Source organism: Lotus japonicus, chromosome 3 (assembly GCF_012489685.1).
Source record: "Lotus japonicus ecotype B-129 chromosome 3, LjGifu_v1.2".
Lineage (NCBI taxonomy): Eukaryota > Viridiplantae > Streptophyta > Magnoliopsida > Fabales > Fabaceae > Lotus > Lotus japonicus.
Window position 1 is genome coordinate 9,721,376 of NC_080043.1, and position 6,471 is coordinate 9,727,846.

At 35.8% G+C, this 6,471-nt stretch overlaps 1 long non-coding RNA gene across 1 annotated transcript; it reads left to right on the forward strand.

Moving 5' to 3' along the window:
• The first annotated feature begins 5,337 nt into the window (after positions 1-5,337).
• On the forward strand, positions 5,338-5,982 carry LOC130709536 (uncharacterized). The gene is made up of 2 exons (XR_009010030.1): positions 5,338-5,445; positions 5,549-5,982. It is a non-coding gene; the product is annotated as an uncharacterized LOC130709536 (long non-coding RNA).
• Positions 5,983-6,471: the final 489 nt, after the last annotated feature.

Sequence of the window (6,471 nt, forward strand, 5' to 3'; positions counted from 1 at the left end):
GAAGTGTGAGTTAGAGTCTCACATTGGCGCATGATCTCATGCTTTCTGGTCACTTTATCTTCCCCTAAATTGGTATCAAAGTATAGAAAGATAAGGAGCAATATAAAAACTGTTGTTAGATATTGCTTGGATCGGTAGTAATCCAAACATGTAAATATGTCAAACCTATTGCGTTTTCCATGCGATTGATATGAGTTAAAGGAAATTATGAGATGTAATACTCATCTTGTGACACAATTGTCATGTACACATATTCCTTATTATTTTGAAAGTCTTGAAGGACTTTATTTACATCTAATTGATGTAACGATAAACTATGGGTTGAAAATATCAAAATCCTTGAAGGATTTAAAATGCCAGAAAATTTTACTTCAAACATTGAAGTATTATTTTGAATGATAAAGTTCTATATATGGAACAAATTGAATGTGATTGGCATGCATGACCGGTTAGACCATCCCGAGTCTTATGATGCGAAAGTATATGAATTCATATGAGTACCCATCGAAGAACCTAAAGATTCTTCAATATAATGAATTCTTATATCTTGTTCTCATTACCAATTAATAATTGGTAAAATATATGGGTTTGAATCCTGCATACTTGTTGAAAGGATTTTTACTTAACCACTTCCGAATCCCTCAAGATTCAATTGTAGTATAGTAAAGGGTTTTTATCGTCCTCAGGGAATTGGAATACAATGCCGTTCTTTAGCTAAATTACTTAAGCAATGGATTAAAGGTTGATTGAGGGTTGTTTCGATTACCGATCAATAACATATGGAAAAACACAACAAATAATAGTAAAAAGGATTGTAAACAGGTTGAGACAATGGTTGGGATCGGGTTTCATCAATCGACTTCACTGTATTCTATGATTTCACATACAAATCATGATATATGATTGATTTCATCACACCATTTCTTAACTTCATCATAGTTCCCTAATGACAAAGATTATCAAATCACTTCCTAACCATCAATTCCTTGAATAAATTAGAAAGCAAGAAGCATTAAACTTAGGTGTTCTTTGACTCTTGAACTAACTCTATTCCTAGAACTTAGATTCAAGAGATGGGTTTATCTATTTCAGATTCAAGAACAAAGTTTCCACTAAGCAATCAAATCAAATATCAAGCTCTAGTTGATCAATCTAAAACTAGCATTAAGAGCAAGATAACCCATTGAAATCATCACATAAAACATGAATTCATATATGAGAATCAAGATGAATACATAGAAATCAAAAGATTACATCCAATCTCAACACAAAAAGGGTTTAGCTATCCATTTCCATGGAAGCTTTCACGCTTACAATAGTTAAAGAGAAGAAATAGATGATTCGTGTCGTCGTCGGCGTGTTCCCAGCTCGACGGAAGGTAACAAAGCTCCCAATCTCCCAATCCCTCTTCCTTTTCTCGAGTTTTTTGTCCTCTTTCTCGTTCTCCTTGTTTCTGTGCTGAACTTTTAGTTTTATAGCATTGCAGATCTGTTACAGTGTGCTTAGCACTCCACTTTAGGTGCTTAGCGCCCTGTTTCTTCATTATGAAGGATTCTCCACCGCCAGATGATGCTAAGCACTCCACTTTAAACGCTTAGCATCCTGTTACTTCATGCTGAAGGAGTCTCCATTGCCAGATGATGCTTAGAACCCTGGAACACATGCTAAGCATGATTGGAACAACAAGCTTGATTTTCTTGTGGTTTTTCAAAGTTCTTTAGTGGGATTCTCCAAGGCTAAGTGTATTTCTTCATTTACAAGCTTTCTTTCATCCAAATCATGCACTTTCTCAAATACTCTTCAGCCTACAACTCAAATTGAGATTGGAATCATTTTCTACATAATCAACTTAAAAGAGAGTTACTTAGAAGAAATTTCACATTATTACAATAAATAAGTGCCTAAAATATAATGTAAAACATGGTAAATATGACACTTATCAATACTCTTGAGTATATTAGATGCGATACATGTGCACGTATTCACTCTTTTTATGGGTCATTTAAGTATTTCATAAATTTATCGATGCATCGACTAAATGACCAAATACAATCAACTCTAAATATTGATAGAGTGAAAATTTCAACCTTGATCAAGTTGGTAAATGACATTATTTTGAATATCTAGTTGCACATGTTCGTATTCAAATTATCTAGCTGATTTGTTTAATTAAATGCCTCATATTTATAGCTAGACAATTACATATGAGAACAAATATCCTTATTTATGGACATGTGATATTGCAATTAGCAGCATTGACACGCATCAAGCCAACAATTCATTAGAATTCTCCCCATTGTAATCGGTTCATGGTCAGGAACCTAATATCTCTCATCTAAGAATTTTCAATGTGCGTTATATATTTTGAATCGCTCCATCACAACGCACTAAGGTGAGACCACAAGGAAAGCTGAGATTATGTAATCAATTTGAGCCAGTACCGATATATATTTTATATCTTACTTGTTGTTTCTCAGCATTGGGGGGAGAGGAAATTAAGCAGCTCTGAAAATTTGTAAAGAATGCATATGTATACTCGCACTATGAACCAGAAGTTCAAAAGATGCATTCTATGACCTAAAAGGAATTATTAAATTCCTTATATGCTGCAAATACCCTTCTCTATCTTGATATCCCATTTGGAAAATTTGTCATTATTATTAGGTTAAGGTATGCCTAAAACTTGGTTCAAAAATATATATCCTAGAGAAGGATGATGGTCTTGTTGAGGAGGCAAACTATCTTGAAAAGTGTAGAGACTACAAAAATGTTTATTCCTCCTGAAGAGGTTCAGGTACTTGTAATTATTTATTTAAGAGATCTCATATGATTATGTCTCTACAAGTTAACACAAGGAACCGAGAACATGAAGAATTGTTGACATGATGAAGTAGCGCTCAATATTAGAAATATGTGCGAGAATCTTGAACCCGAAAATGAATGGGTGTGATTGGCCATAAATAGAAAGAAGCAATTCATTTCCTGAATTTAAGGGTCTTTGGACCTCATATCTATACCCTAAAGGTATAAAGACGATAAGGCTTAAAGAGTCTTTGTAGTAAAGTGAAATAATGTTGTCATATTTAAGACAAACAAGTGACAATCGTGGTGGATACTTGGAGTTACAACTTATTGGTATGGCTCACTTGAGATTGATATCTCTATAAAACTCCTTGAAGATTGTAAGATGTCTAAAGCACACAATTCATGTTCTCAACAATGAACAAATTACTAGATTGAGGCAATCTAGATGATTATTTTCTTAAGGACGGTCACAAAATGACCCAACAAACTCATGCATATTTATGATGAGATATGAGATTGTTTATGTCATAATTAATGTTTATGACAATGATTTATTGAGACTCTAGAAGAGCTCACAAAAGCTGTAGATTTGCTAAAGAAAGAATTTGAGATAAAAGAGTTGAGAATGAAACTTTTGTCTAGCCTTATCAATTGAGTATCTAAAGGATGAGGTATTTATGTACCAAAGGACTTATATTGCAAAGGTACTAAAAGGATTCTATATGGACAAATCATGTCCACTGTGTACTCTATTGATTTTAAGGTCATTAAATGTAAATAAAGATCCTTTTATACCTTGAGAAAAGAATGAAGAATTACTTGATCCTGAAGTACCATATCTTAGTGCTATCAAAGCATTATTGTATCTTGCTAGTCATACTCGACTTGATATATCATTTGCTATTAACTTATTAGCAAGATATAGTTCTTCACCTACACAAAGACATTGGAATGGAAAACAAGTGTTTCGTTATCTTAAAGGCATATTAGATATGAGTTTATTTTTTCCCTTTATGTCCAAGCTTAATCTAATTGGTTATGCAGATGCTAGATTTTTGTCTAAATATCTCAAACAGGTTACTTGTTTACATGTGGAGGAACAACCATTTCATGGAGATCTGTGAAAGAAACTATGATAGCCACCTCAGCTAACCTTGCAGGAATATTAGCATTACATGAGGCAAGACGAGAATACGTTTGGCTGAGATTCGTGATTCAATGCGTACTTGATATTGGTGATTTGTCCTCTTGAAAGATGCCGCCAACAACTATATATGAAGATAATACTACATGCACTACTCAATCAAAAGAAGGATACATCATGGGAGATGGACAAAGAAAATATCACCGAGGCTCTTCTTCACTCATGATCTACAAAAGAATGGTGACATAGATATCCAACAAGTTCGTTCAAGAGATAATTTGGAAAACTTATTTACGAAGGCTCTTTCAACTACAACATTTGAAAAGCTTGTGCGGAATATGAGAGTTCGTCGGCTCAAAGATCTCAATTAAAATGCATTGCACTCTTTTTTCCTTAACCGTGTTTTTTTCCCATTGGGTTTTACATGGTAGGGTTTTTAATTAGGCAATGTACAAAGACGAACTATAGAATGATGTACTCTTTTTCCTTCACTAGGTTTTTATCCCACATTGGGTTTTTCCTAGTAAGGTTTTAATGGGGCACATTCTTAAGGGATGGTCATCCAAGGGGGAGTGTTATGAATATTTGGATGCCCATCATAGTTAAGAGTCCATGGGCCAGGCCCACATGTATACTTGTTCAACACTCTAAACCTAATAATATAAATACAAGGGAGTCTGCACCTAGCAGAGCATCCCCATCAGACTATTTCTCATATCTCTCTTCTCTTTTCTCTCTGACTTGCTACGCTTTATTCACAACACACCAAATAAAAATATTGAAACGCATGAAATAAGTCTAAAGTATCCTAAAATAATAAAAACACCCTAAAAAATATATTAAACTACACGCAAATAAACTAGGATAATAGCTATAAATCTCGGGTCATCAGGCCTCCTTCCCGACCCTCTTCCCTTAGCCTTGGCCCCTCTATCGCGCTCACCCTCTTCCATGTCACGCTTACTCCGCATCCCGACGTTTTCCCCTATGCCATTGGCCACCCGTCCACCACCGTCATCACCCTCTCCCTCCGTCCCTATGTCATCCACCACCTGATTAAGGACATAACAAGGGTATGAATAGCACCGATTTAGGGTGAAAGAACGAATTTCAAACAAGAAAGAAAAATATAGTGGAATAAATATAAGAGTACAAGATAGTGTTCGGCCAAGATACATTAGATACCCATTTTGCAAAAAATTGAGAGTATACGATTAGAATTGGCTAATACTTCAAACAAGAAGAGAATCAAGTCACGAACAAGTCGATGAAGCTTATCCCTAAGGTAGTATTGAAAAAGTTTTCCATTGTACACATTGTTGAAGACAAAAATAGCCGAATTGTCTAGCATTACATATACACACACAATTATATTGTGCTCATACATTTCTCACCAACCACCAAATACATTTAGCAAACAATGGCTTCCTCTGCTCCTACATTCTACACCATGTTTCTGTTCCTCTGCTTTGCCCTCCTCTTATTCTCTACATCGGGTACAAATTAACAACTAATTAAACACATATTCAATGATATATATGTTTTCACTTTGTTGTTCTTAATAAAACTCTAATCATGATTATATTAATTGTTGTGCAGAGGTGGAAGCACAATTTTGTGAACAGCCTAGCAAAGTCCAAACAGGAGGGAATCGTTGTACAGTCTTTGGAGAGGGAAGCTGTTCAGATCAGTGCGTCAACGACGAAAAAGCATTTTCCGGTTCTTGTATGCGTCATGGAGATGGTTACGAATGCCATTGCTTCTTCGTCTGCTAAAAAGTTCAGTTCGTTTCTGCTAATGCAGTGTCCTCTTATAAAGTTTCCTAGAAAATAAAATAAAATAATGGACACGAAAACTTTGCAATATAGAATAAATGGGAGTTGTTTTTAAGATTTCACCATTTTCTACGGATATGGTCATAGAAATCTCTACAAAAGCAGAGGGTGTGTAATATACTCTTCCTGTGATGGATGTAAAACGTGTTATGAAATTGTAGTGTATTAGCTATAAAAAAAATAGCAATTTCTCAAATATTTGACACGTAATTTTTGTGTAATTATTTTACAGTTATTAGAATAAAGAACGAGAACAACCTAGGCTAGGCTATAGCTCACAAAGCAGACAAAAAAAGCCCAAATGATCCTTTAAACAACACAGAAAGAAATTCTGCTTGAGTCTTATATGTTTTTATAGCTTCAGAGCCATCACGAGGCAAACTTCAGATGCACAAAAACAGGGCATAACGCATTATTTGCATGTGTTACTGCAGTAATTTATTTAGGGGAGACCGGAAAGGAACCTGTTCTGGGACGGGCGGATTTGGACGGTCATGGTCATCCGAGTGGACCCAAGTGGGACGACCAGGGGAGGGTGTCCGGGCCCCGACCACGAGCAGGACGACACTCTCCCCTGGCCCTGGGACATGGACCCCACCACCTAGGGGTTGACCTAGACCAACCACCCTACGGAACTAGGGTGGTTAGATGGTGGGTCCTTAGGTAATCTAGGCCATTGGATCACTG